Source organism: Eptatretus burgeri, chromosome 9 (assembly GCF_056783735.1).
Source record: "Eptatretus burgeri isolate ZD-2024b chromosome 9, Ebu_testis_v1, whole genome shotgun sequence".
In the NCBI taxonomy this organism is placed as follows: Eukaryota; Metazoa; Chordata; class Myxini; order Myxiniformes; family Myxinidae; genus Eptatretus; species Eptatretus burgeri.
The window spans coordinates 89950420-89963241 of NC_140969.1; the positions used below are offsets into that span (position 1 = coordinate 89950420).

The 12822-nt window shown below is 44.6% G+C and overlaps 1 long non-coding RNA gene across 2 annotated transcripts in view; it reads left to right on the forward strand.

The window, feature by feature from the left end:
• Positions 1 to 4997, forward strand: part of LOC147020591 (uncharacterized) — a 103395-nt gene extending 98398 nt beyond the window's left edge. For both annotated transcript variants that reach the window (XR_015062096.1, XR_015062097.1), the window contains exon 5: positions 4787 to 4997. This is a non-coding gene — a long non-coding RNA (uncharacterized LOC147020591). The remainder of the gene's footprint in view (positions 1 to 4786) is intronic.
• Positions 4998 to 12822: the final 7825 nt, after the last annotated feature.

Here is a 12822-nt window from a genome sequence, read left to right on the forward strand (position 1 = left end):
TCTCTTCGTGGAAGGCATATTCGATGGAAAGCAACCTCAGATCCCTCCAGAAATCCAACAAAATTTGTGTCCACTCTCAGGAGAACCAGGTTTCCCACCTCACCTCTATCCCCCACTCCCAGGTTTCTGCATGGAACACATGGTCTCACAGTAATGCCCCTCTCGTGAAACACTCAAAATCCAGACTTGCTCCTCACTTCTGCTCATTCGTTCCTCTCCCCCCCTCCACTTATGGAACCAACTTCCTCAGTCTCTTCAATCTCATTTTCCCTAGAGGACTTCAAGACAGCTGTTCACCACCATCTCAGGTCATCCCCCATCCGTACCCATGATCTTTTTACCCCCATTTACCCTCCGCATGCACACCCCTTTCAAAGTTTCCAGTTTTTCCTTCCACTTCTGTGATTGAGAGTTTGTGGCTGTATCTATTTTGTTCACCCCGTGTCCTCCCCTTGCTGTCATTCTTCCACACATCCATTATTTCTGCAAGTCTCCCTCTATTTTGTCCCTCAACCCTGCTGTTGGTGTGCCCCCCGACCCCTGTCTTTCTACTCTTCTTTTCGTTCTGTTACATACTGTTCCGTTCTGTGTTCTAGCTCCTCCACGAGTCTCAACACTGCATTTAATCCCCTCCCCCCACCAAGAGTAGTCGACAGCTCAAAAACTAACCTCTGTATGCATCCTGTCGGAAACTTAATCGGATGCTAATTTGTCAGTATAGGGGGTTAACAAAGTAAAGGCATAGTTGGTTCAGAGTAAAATGACACATGCATAATCTTAGAGAAACTTTTCAATTCGCAGTGATGTAATTTCCTATTTTTCCAATGGAAACGATCTGAATTCTGGAGGAGACATGCTGGGAGGATGGAGCACCAGCAGAGTACGCTAATCAGAGGAAGCAGGATTAATGGACTCTAATTTTCGCTCTTCACTTGAACCAAACCCACTTGCCTGCCTAAGCGCTCCGTGCTCTGGCACCAGTTAAGCTTCTGTCCAAAGCACTTACGGGCTCGGCACACCGCAATCATACCCCACCATTCCTCGGTGACAAATTTATTTCAGCCTGCTCTGTATTGATGATTGTTCTGCTCGGCTTTGCTAAATGTATAATCACTCTACCTCTCCCCTTTCTCATCCCAGCCCACCACTTAGGAGTGTATGTATCAGGTTTGCTGTCTGACACTGATTATGTATTTCTCTCTTCTGTGATAATTTAATAAATTGCATTCTCAAATATGACTCGTGAGATTATTTCAATGTTTCCATGTTTATTTTCCTATTTTTTTTCTTAAAGTGAAAAATAGTCACTAACTAATGTTTAAAATATGTACAGTACTGTATATGAAAATACAACGAGAGCAAAGCGAATTGCGCGCCATTGCAAATCCCCATGTTTCCCATCGAAAGCAAAGTTGAGTGATGGCCAAATGTTCCACTAGGAATGACCCAATATCAAATTTTGAGTTAAAAATAATGTTTTTTTTTTTTGATGGCCAAATCTTGTTGTGAGATGGCCAAAATAAATAAATAAATAAATAAATAATCAAAACACGACCTTAAGTCCTCATCCCTTGGGTCATGAACCAGAGGTGGAATCCCAAAAAATCGTGAAATATTTCATGCGGTCCCCAATGTTGAGGACAAAGTTTAATTAAAAATGTGCCAATAATTGCATTTATTTGGCAGTTTGACCTTTGACCTTTAACCTTTTACAATCCATGCAGATGTCGTGCCCAACTGTGTCTGCGGACGTCCTTCTGCATCTGTGTGACTTTTTATTTGGAGGTTGGTGGCAGGATTTGCACTCCGGCCACCATAAAAGCCTTCATTCCGCAAAACATTCGAAAAGCATTTTTAAAAATCTGAAAACCCACTCCGTGGGAGTACCTCCTGTGCAGCTACCCTCCGCAGGGCAGCTCACCGGATGATGGGATTGGGGCAAAGCTTTTGGGACCCACAATGTTTGATGATAGGAGGGAAACCACGGGGTAACATTCCCGGGTCAGATTGCGGGAGAGTGTGTCGGAGTGGTGCTGAGGTGTCATCCACCAGACGGCGGTCTCCTTGGGTTAACCTGAGGCGGTCCCTTCGGGTGGGTGCCTGGAATGTCCTATCCCTAAGAGAGGATGATCACCTGTCTCTGTTATCATCTGAGCTCAAGCGTTTGGACATCGGGATTGCAGCTCTCTCTGAGGTTCGGAGACCGGATTGCGGCGAGATAATGGTGGGTGGTTACACCTACTATTGGTCTGGTCGCTCTGATGGTTACCATGCCCAAGGAGTTGCTGTAGCTGTGTCCAGTAAGCTGAATCCAATGATAATTGAGGTAACACGGGTCAACGAGCATATTATGAGACTAAGGATTCGTCACTCCTTTGGTGTCATTTCCCTAGTCTCTGTTTATGCTCCTACAGAGGCGAGTGATCTCACCATGAAAGACGCATTCTAGGCCACGCTCAAGTCTGTGGTTGATCAGTGTCCCAGACAAGATACTCTTCTCGTCTTTGGGAATTTCAATGCATCAACTGGTAGGGATGGTTATCCTATCGCTGGACCTGGTATTCCAACGCTGGCGGTGTGGCAAAGGAGATTGACCATGTGCTCGTTGATGGTCGCTGGAGGATGATGCAGAACTGCAGGGTCTAGCCCCATGCTCAGTTCCTCAATATTGACCACCGGCTTGTTGTAGCAACTCTGAAGTTGCAGTTTAAATCCAGGAGAATGGTCCCATCCCTGCCTTGGCTGGATGTTGGCAAGCTCAAGGATGAGAGGTTAGGTGAAGAGTTTGTGAACAAGCTGTGTGGAGATTTGGGGGGTCTGGGTGCTTTGGGAGATCCTGAAGAGTTGTGGAGTGCCTTCAAGACCACCGTCCTTGATGTTGCCAGTGGATGTCTTGGAACTCACCATCGGGCAAAGAAGAATTTTGCCTCTCCTTCGGTACCAGGCCTCTTTGGAGAATCCTTGTCTATCGCTGGTCGGACTTTGTGTCCAACGAGAGGTTGCTGAGAGAGACTCAAATGAAATTTGTTACCTGCATAGTCCGTGAGCATCAGCTGCGGCTGTTTGGACACGTGGCTCGTTTTCCTGACACTGATCCTGCTCACCAGATTCTGTCAGCGAGGGAGCCTCATGAGTGGAGGAGGCCAATGGGCCGACCACGTGCCTCGTGGTTGCAGCAGGTTGATCAATATCTCAAGGAGATGGGGATGGGTCAGGCATCTGCCTGGGGGATGGCCAGACGGAGGCCCCTGGAGTACCGGCGGAAAGTGCACACAGCGACGCGCTGCTCTGGTGCATGCTCCCATACCTGACCCTGACCCGACTGCTTGCAATCGAAAAAAACAGAACCAAAAGTATTTGCGTGCGGAGATCAAAAGAAACCCACAACTTTGTGAAAATTTCATTTTAAATTCAGTTATAAAAAGTTCTCCTTGGCATTTTAAAAAAATTCAAATGCTCCTCGTTTATGTATTCTATCTTTTTGCTGCTTTTGAAGGTCAATGGAAACCTGGCACGGATCTCCCATTCATTGTGGGACGAGAGTGGCCCTCCCTAGTTTTGTTAAAATGTTAAATTACCCCCCTCCTGTCCCCCAACTTTCCTTAGAATGAGCAATGATCCCTGCGGCACATTATTTCATTGAAGGCATCACTAAGGCCAAACTGTTCAGAAAAAAAAGACAGCAACAACAAAAAAAAAACTCCGGCCAATGCAAGTCAGCGTTATTCCAGAAGGAAAACTCAACCAGACTCGTTTCGAACAATTCCTTTTTCACATATCTACTTCGTCTTTACCGCGTAATTGAGGATTCTAGATACCCATAGATTTCTAATATTTCATGCTAAAAATGAGCCCAGTAGGAACGCAGATTTTTGTTTTCCTTTTTTGTTTGTTTGTCAAGAACTGTATGATGCACAAATCGCAAGCATTCGGTGAATCGTACCGATTACACCTGTATGTGCTTGGTGAAAATTCATTTTCTGATGATGGGCCATCGGTCTCAAAAGCAGCGATTGCATACATCGGAGAAAAGGAATCGTCAAACAGATTTTTTAAAAAATCAACATATCATTTGGCAAACACCTCCTGCCGCCGCACCTTCCTGACCTTTTCTCATTTCTGATTCGTTTTCAAAATGTCATTGAAGCTTCCACGACTCCTGCTTTGTAACTCGTGCTCGTTTTCTGTGATGACAACCTCATTCCCAAGTATTGTGACACCCCGTTAATTGTTTCACCAACTTGTGCAAATGTAGAATCCCACTGATAAATTTTTTTTTTGTGTGCAACCTGTGGCTGCGCGTTGCATCATTGCTGGGGGAGCGCTGCTGTGCTGCTGATGCAGCGTCCCCTGTTACCAGTAACCTGGTATTCATTTTTCCGACCTCCGAAGGATGACAGGCTGAGTCAACATTTTATCGGTAATATTGAACCATTCCACATGTTTAGGTTCTCATTCCCTGATTTCTGAAATAATTTTGGACCATGCCCATTCCAATTCTCAACTTTGATATGACCTGTCTTCAATTTCTGTATTTTTTTTTTAATTCGTTTTTGGAAGGCCCACTGTGAAGGAAATGTTGTCATTAGTTTGGAACCCATGGCACTCAATAATCATTAGTGGTGAAGGTCAGCCAACTCCTCTTGTGACATCTTGATTGCAACTAAGTTTTACACCTTTATAAAGCAGAGGTTGCTTTGCAGTGTGTGAAAATATGCACCAATTGGGAAGTTTCATTTCAGATGTGGGTGTACCATGTATACCAATACTTTATGTTCTCCACCAGTGGTTCTCAACCCACGAGCTGCATGCGGCCCAATCAGCATCCTACTGCGGCCCAAGTGACATCCTGTTAAAAAACAAACAAACAACTTCTTCCAACAAAGGGAATTGGCACATCTCCCACTAATGTACTGTAAGTGTCAAACCAGATTGATTTTAACAGTTAATATACTTGGATTTTGTTTGCTCATTTAAAATGTGCTTGGTCGGTTGACAATGTATAAATGAGAGGTATTTTATATAAATGTATAAATGATGATGTTGTAAATATAAATGATATATACAATGTATAAATGAGAGGTATTAGGCAATGTTGATTTGTATTGCATAAATGGATACACAGGAAGTAAGTTGTGTGGATGCAGCCCACATATAATAAATAAGGTTCGTTGGATGTCTGTCTGTCTGTCTGTCTGTCTGTCTGTTCGCGTTTTTTGTGAGGACCGCTGGAGCGACAAACACCAAATTCGGCACGCAGCCCAAGTCCGGTCCGGGGATTGTCCTGGGGGAATTTTCATCCACCACCTGAGTCTTTAAAGATTACTTTTCTGGCTTTATCATTTATATGCAATCTCATTGGTTTATAGATATCATGTGTCATTTCACAGCCAAAGGCCAGCACACCTAATCAGTCGAGCTGTCTCTTCCACCCATTGGTTTACAGCACAGCTGGCCTGACTCGACGCACAATTGGAACCTAACTAAATAAACAATAAATAAGATTCATCGGATGTCTGTCTGTCTGTCTGTCTGTCTGTCTGTCTGTCTGTCTGTCTGTCTGTCTGTCTATCTGTTTGTTCGCGTTTTTTGGAAGGACTGCTGGACCGACAACCACCAAATTTGGCACACAGTCCATATCCAACCCAGGGGTTGGCCGAAGTGTATTTTCATGCACAACCTCAGTCTTCAAAGACCATGAAGAACCATAAGATCTTTTTTCACATGCTTGAGAGAAGTCTTTTTACATGCTTGAGAGAAGACTTTCTGCATGCTTGGGAGATGAGACTCCAAAGACCCTTAAGACCATTGAATTCCCCGAACACAATTAAGGCACTTTAAAACCCCGAATACCCCAAAGACCCTTTGGATCACAAACAGGGTTAAGACCCCTAAGACTCCTGAACACCCCTAAGACCTTGAAGACCTTTTAAGACCCTTACGTCTTTTGAAGTCCCTTAAGACTTCGAAGACCCTTAAGAACTGTAAGACCCCAAAGACCCTTTAAGACCTCAAAGACCCTTAACACCCCAATGACCTGTAAGACTCTCAAGACCTTTAAGACCCCAAAGACACTTGAGACCCTTGAAGACCCTAAAGACCCCTTTATCCACTGGTGGTCCCTTTACCAACTGGTGTTCTGGCTCTCCTGCCCCCGACACAGTTCCCCCCCTCCCCATCCTGTTGGTTCTCCTGTCCCCAATCCACCTGCTTCTCCCACTTCTCAGTACCCCCCCTCCCCTCTCCTCACCCGGGCAACGCCGGGTAACCCTGCTAGTAACCCATGGAGATCTACAAGTGTGACCCACTATTAGTGTTGTCCGGATGAGGAACTATCTTCCCCACTCTTTGCAAAAATGAGGGGAATGCTTTGCTTCGGCAGTACAACCTCGATGTGGCACATACTTCTGAAAGAGTAAGCACCAATATTGTACAAAGTTGTAAATTAACGTTATCACAAAATTTGGCAACTTTTATATGATCACAACCTCGAGCAAAGGTGAGACTGTCATTTATCTTTTTAGGTTATGAATTTATAATGCATGAATAAATCTGCCAGAGAGAGGTGGTATAATATAAGAGACAAGCTGTGATTGCATGGCAGGATAAGGTGAGCTACATTACCACATTGTTCCCACGATATTTGCTGCTGAGGCAGCCAAGCAATTAGGTGAGATGAGACATAACTCAAGGGGCAGCATAACAGAGCTCACTTGCATCTCGCATTAGTCTTGTACATGACCCCTCCACAGGGTATTAATTTCACACCCTTAAGTGGCTGCGAGGAAATCGCTGGATCAGCAAATTGATTTTGGGTTTTTTTTTTTTTTCCTTCCTGGATTTCACAGCCAAAGGAGAAAACAACATTTTCAGCCAGAAAACATTGACGGCTTCAATGTGTTCTTTCAAACCGCCAACCGAGCATGCTTTTGATCTCGCATGCCAATCAGATGGGTCAGCTCGAGCAGTCACTAGTTTGAACTAGTCATTGGCAGTGACCCTGCAAATGTGGGTTTAAAATGTCAAGTCCACCCCATGCAGGTGGTGGGCAAAACTCTGGACTACAAAGCAAAATGCCACCTGTTGAAAATGAACATTTCTCCAACAATATATTTGATTTTTGAAGCTTTATTGCCACGTCCATTACCCCCTCCCCTAACCCTGAATCGTCTTTAAACATGGAATCCCCTCCCTATTCCTTTTCAAAAAAAATCCAGCAAAAAGCAATCATTTCTGCCTACTCGTCCATCAAGTGTTTGTATTCTTCTATTGTTATCTGCCTATAATAGAGTTCTTATCTACTTTTTCTTTGAACATAACCACCACCCGTTATACTCTCTCTCTCTCTCTCTTTCTTTCAATACATCCTATGTGGGCTTGCTTCCCATCCGACACTGTTGGAATGTTTGCTTTCCACCCTTTGGTGTGAAGCCTTAACCATATGAGCCTTGCTCAGTCTTAATATTTGAGAAATGCCCTGACTTATCTTGTTCCGTCAAGTCGTGTCCGACTTCTGGTGACATTCGTGATTAGATTTCCCCAAACATCCCTGTACTGCACTGCTTCCCAAAGCTCGAGCAGACAGCTTGATGGCAGCCTTTACCCCCATATATCCAGCACATACAAGTTCTGCGTCTTCATCCCCTTCCCTCAATCATACCCAACATGGTTGATTTGTCCAGACTCGTTTTCTCCACTGTGATGTGCCCAAGGTATGACAGTTTCTGGTTAGCATCAGCACTTCTAATGTACATCGTGGTCTAATTTATTCAAGCACTGATTTGCTTGTTTTCCTCGCTGAAGGATTCGGAGAGGGTATTGCATTTGGGTCTGTGTTTTTGTTTGTCTGTTTGTCTGTTTGTCTGTTTGTCTGTCCGCACAGAACTTTCGTGTTTTTCTCCCCAACAGCTTGTCGGATTGAGACGAAATTTTCACCATTTCTGTGACTACTCACGTAGAAGGTTTCAATTATAATTATGACGTCATAGGTCACGCAGTGTGGCTTCCATATTAGAAAATGGAAAAACTTTGGACCTCTGTATCTCTGAAACCGCAACAAGGAAAAAATTGAAACTTGGCACAAAGTAAGTTCTCCTCGTGGGGAATGAGTGTGATTTTTTTTAAATTATGTCATAGGTGCCCTCATTATGACGTCATAATTGCACATGTAGAATGCCACATCCGATCAATATGAAAATTGTTGAGGGTCATCGAGAGATAAAATCAGTTTAATATCAGTCAGTCAGTCATTGGCGAGAAAGAGATTTCTATTTTATCTTACGTGTGTGTGTGTGTGTGTGTGTGTGTCAGTCAGTGTGTCTCCTCGATAACTCCAAAATCATGAAATCTATCAGCCTGAATCATTGCATGCATTCTCAGAAAACTCCCAGGAAGTGCAAGAGTGAAAATTGGGTGTTTGGGTTAATTAAAACACCCATTTTGAAGATAATTAACGGCCTTATTTAATCTGCTGTTCCTCCGCTCCAATCGGTTCTTCTGACCACGTGCTTGTCAAAGTGGACATCTCTCTGGCTGTTATCAGAGATCCACCTCAGCGCCGTCGAGTCTGGCATTTCACTCAAGCCGACTGGCAGGGTCTCCAAGCAGCCATCAAACTTCGAGACTGGTCTCCCATCGCTACTTTCTCCAACATCAACTCATCCTGGGAATTCTTTCAAAGAAACTTGCTCTCTCTCATCCACAGATTTATCCCCTCTCGTCTTCAGTTGGCCTACCCTTCCTCCCGCCCGTGGTACATTGAACCTTGTGGCGAGGCAGTTGTCCTGAAACAACTTGCCTTCGCCTCATGGAAGGTTAATCCAACTGAATGCAATCTCAGTTACTTCCAGAAAGCTCGGAACAAGTGTGTGTCTACCCTCAAGAGAGCCAGAAAACAACATTTTTCTAATCTCAAGTCTAAAATCTCAATCTTGTCTCCCCTCCTCCAAATCCTGGTGGTGTCAAGTTAAGTCCAGGCCACTCTACTCTGGATATGCCACTTCTGCTCTCCCAACAATGGATGGAGCTCCTCAATGCCAGCCATGAAATCAGAGCAGTCTCCCTTGACATATCGCGTGCTTTCGATATGGTCTGGCACCTTGCTTTGCTCACCAAAATTATCTTCCTATGGTATCCAAGAACATGTCCAATCATGGCTCGCAGACTTCCTCTCCTGTTGCAGTCACCGTGTGGCCCTAAATGTAGTTCTTTCATCCCATCTTCCTGTCCAGGCTGGAGTTCCTCAAGGCAATGTTCTGGGCCCTGTTATTTTTCTGATTTTCATCAATGATCTCTCTGACTCTCTGGAAAATCCTCTATCTTTTTGCTGATTGTCTGTTTGTCTGTCTGCACAGAACTTTCGTGTTTTTCTCCCCAACAGCTTGTCGGATTGAGACGAAATTTTCACCATTTCTGTGATCAGTTGACTTGATCATTGACTCCACCCTCTGCTCATCCCTCAGATCGGCAAGCAGCAGCTTCTTCACTCTCTGCAGTTTTCGAAATCGAAACATGCAGTTTAAACTCTTAATGGGTTAACCGAAACGAATGACCATAGCGTCCCATGCACGACAATTTATAGCAGAAATATGGCGTCAATAAGATGGACACATGACGTCAATTCCGTGGAAGAGTACACATTGCACCCCTAAAAGGTGCGGTTTCATCGATATTCCGGTAATCCCCTCGACTCCGAATGAAGTACTTCCCTTCAAAATTAGTCATTTCGTGGATTTGCGGAAACCCCCGCTACAAAAAGCCGTCTGGACCCAAGCCTTCCAGGAACACATAAACAAACCATCCCAGGGCTGATCATGTGGGCCGGTGGTGTCCTAGTTCTGAAAATTAGTGATAATACATTCAAGGAGCCATCTATAAAGAAGGCTTGTGCTTTTGAAAGTATGGAACTCTTTACGGAATTAGCGTGAAAAGCGCAGTTAAAGGATTAAAACCAGTCAATTCCCACTCACTGCTGTGGATGAAAGGACTAAACATGGATGCTGAGCAGACTCCGCGATGCGGACAATCACGAGCTGCCGATGACCTCTCTGGTGGTGTTATAGAGCTCGGTGATATCAAGTGACTGGAGACCAACAATTCCACAAGTGACGGAAACAATTTGTGAGAAATCTCAAGGTGGTAACGCTATTCATGATATAAAAGAACAATTTCCTTGTGGAATTGGAAGTGAGAAAGAGAAAGAGAGAGAGAGAGAGAGAGAGAGAGACAGAGAGAGAGAGAGAGAGAGAGAGAGAGAGAGAGAGAGAGAGAGAGAGAGAGAGAGAGAGAGAGAGAGAGAGAGAGAGAGAGAGAGAGATATATATATATATATATATATATATATATATATATATATATATATATATATATATATATATATATATATATATATATATATATGGTGGATCATTAGTACAAGGCCATGAACTCACACAGAACATTGAGAGCAGCCTCACATTCCAATGTGCAAACTTTGACATCAGCCAAGTCTCTGAAATTCCAACCAGGACAGAAGTAGAAAACTGTGTGAGTGGAGGCCACTAGGAATATCCGAAAGAATTTCCTACTGATGGACAGGGTCACAAATTTCCAACAAATATCTTCCGTTTCAAAATGTTAAACACTGAAACTGACTCATCGATGAATATTACATTAATAATAATCCAATTCTCTGTCTCTGTCTCTGTCTGTCTGTCTGTCTGTCTGTCTCTCTCTCACACCATTCCTTCACCCCCCCCCCCCGCCCCAAAAAAAAATATATATATGCGTGTATATCTGGAAGGATCCTCCTTTTCTCGTTTCGTATGCATCCTGTGGTTGCTGGTTGCATCATTGCTGGCGACTGGGAATGCAGGATTACAAAATATTGCATGGTCAGGTTTTATTTTATTATAGTGTGATGGATTTCAGAATCCGGTCTCATGAATGCATCAACACATCCAGGTCCTCAGACAGTTATTTCCTTAAATGCATGTTCAGATTAGCCCCATCCCCATGTCGAATGGGATCTTGAATGTGATGTGTTGAGAAGGGTAAAGAATAGATCCCCTCTCTGAGGGGAAGCTTTTTTCTTTACGACAGACACGTTTTCACACATTTCTTTCGCGAGCTCTGACGCGCGCCCTTATTTTTCCTCAGCAACGTTTATGCACATCTTCTTTCGCGAGCACCGACGCCCGCCTTTTTTGAGAGCGCTGGGTCGTCATGGTAACCGTGCGCAAGTGGGGCTGGGTGAGCTTGGGGTGGACTCTGCGCCCGCCGAGACGGGCCACAGATATAAAACGAATTGGAGGTCCGTTCTGGGGTGAGAGAAGTAAGAGGAGAGAGAGAGAGAGAGAGAGAGAGAGAGAGAGAGAGAGAGAGAGAGAGAGAGAGAGAGAGAGAGAGAGAGAGAGAGAGAGATATATATATATATATATATATATATATATATATATATATATATATATATATATATATATATATATATATATATATATATATGAAGAGCGCAAGGGAATAAGCGAACCAGAGAGGAAGCGTGCAAGCGAGAAAGTGTGCGAGCTCGCAAGTAAGCAAGTGAGCATGTGGTGCACATGTGAGTGTCTGACCAAAGCCAACACGAGACAATTCGTCCTTCCCAGTGCTTGAGCAAGCGAGCGTGTGGTGCGCGTGTGGTGCGCGTGTGGGTGTGAGCAGCGCCGACAATGAGTGAGGCACGGGTTGGTCACAAACGAGTGAGGTGCGGGTCAGTCACCGACGGACCATGTGGGTCACTGGACGTCACCAGTTTTGTGAAGTGTGAGGAGCTGCCCGTGTCACTGCACCAGGGTCTAAACCCGCGACAGATGATCTCGGTGCCCCCCAGACGTCAACTGGCATTCAAGGCTGTTTGCGAGAGGGTGCACGGCAAGGCTGGGTGTTAGCGACGGACGTGACATGCACGCACACATTTCAGGACGTTTTCACTTCACGGACAATTTATTCTTTTATTTACCTCAGAAAATAAAAAGTTCTTTCCATTTATTTATTTTATTATTCATAAATTATTTGTCGATTTCCAACCTGTCCGTGTTTGTCCTTTCCTTCTATTGGTCTGGCATTGTTCGAACCGAGATAGACTGGGAGGTAATTACCACAGATTTGAACAAAAATAGTTGGCATGCACCGGCGGTTAAAACGCTCAGCCGCCCTAATCAAAATCTAATCGAGACAACATTGGTGCTTTGCCGAGGGCGCGCTCCCCGCTCAGGTAACTACGTGACCTCCAGTTAAACGGAATAATTGGACGGTGGACACTGGAACTTGTGGTTAACTGGGTGGCATGCGTGGTTTTAAAACAACCCACCGTACCATAACGTTAATTGTGAGCGGTGGCCCCTAGGTCCAGCTCTTCCGAGGACAACCGGGGATTAATCCCCCTGAGTGACAAGCTGGTGTCTCGGTACCCGTGGCCGCAACAACATTATATCTGAAGCCGGATGTCGGGGGCCCAACACTAAGTATTGCCTTGGGGCCCATTCTGTCTCTCGGCACCCCTGGTGATCGGTGCACTGCCAGTGGTGGAGTCGGGGAGTCAAAACCCAAGGAAGAAAAGGACTCGACCAAGCAGATGTCATTAGACAAGTGCAAGGCCAGGGACAAAGTGATGAACGCTTATTATCAGTGTATTGGATGTTTTTTGTGGGTGATGTTTGGGTTCGTGGAGACCTTTGGGTGAGGAGGAGGAGGGACTTTGTTGTTATAAATGCTTGGTGGCTCATTTAAGGTCTTTGGAGGACAAAATGAGGAAAGGGTTAACATATTTTCTAGATTTGTAAGAGGGTGGATGATTCGATGAAGGAA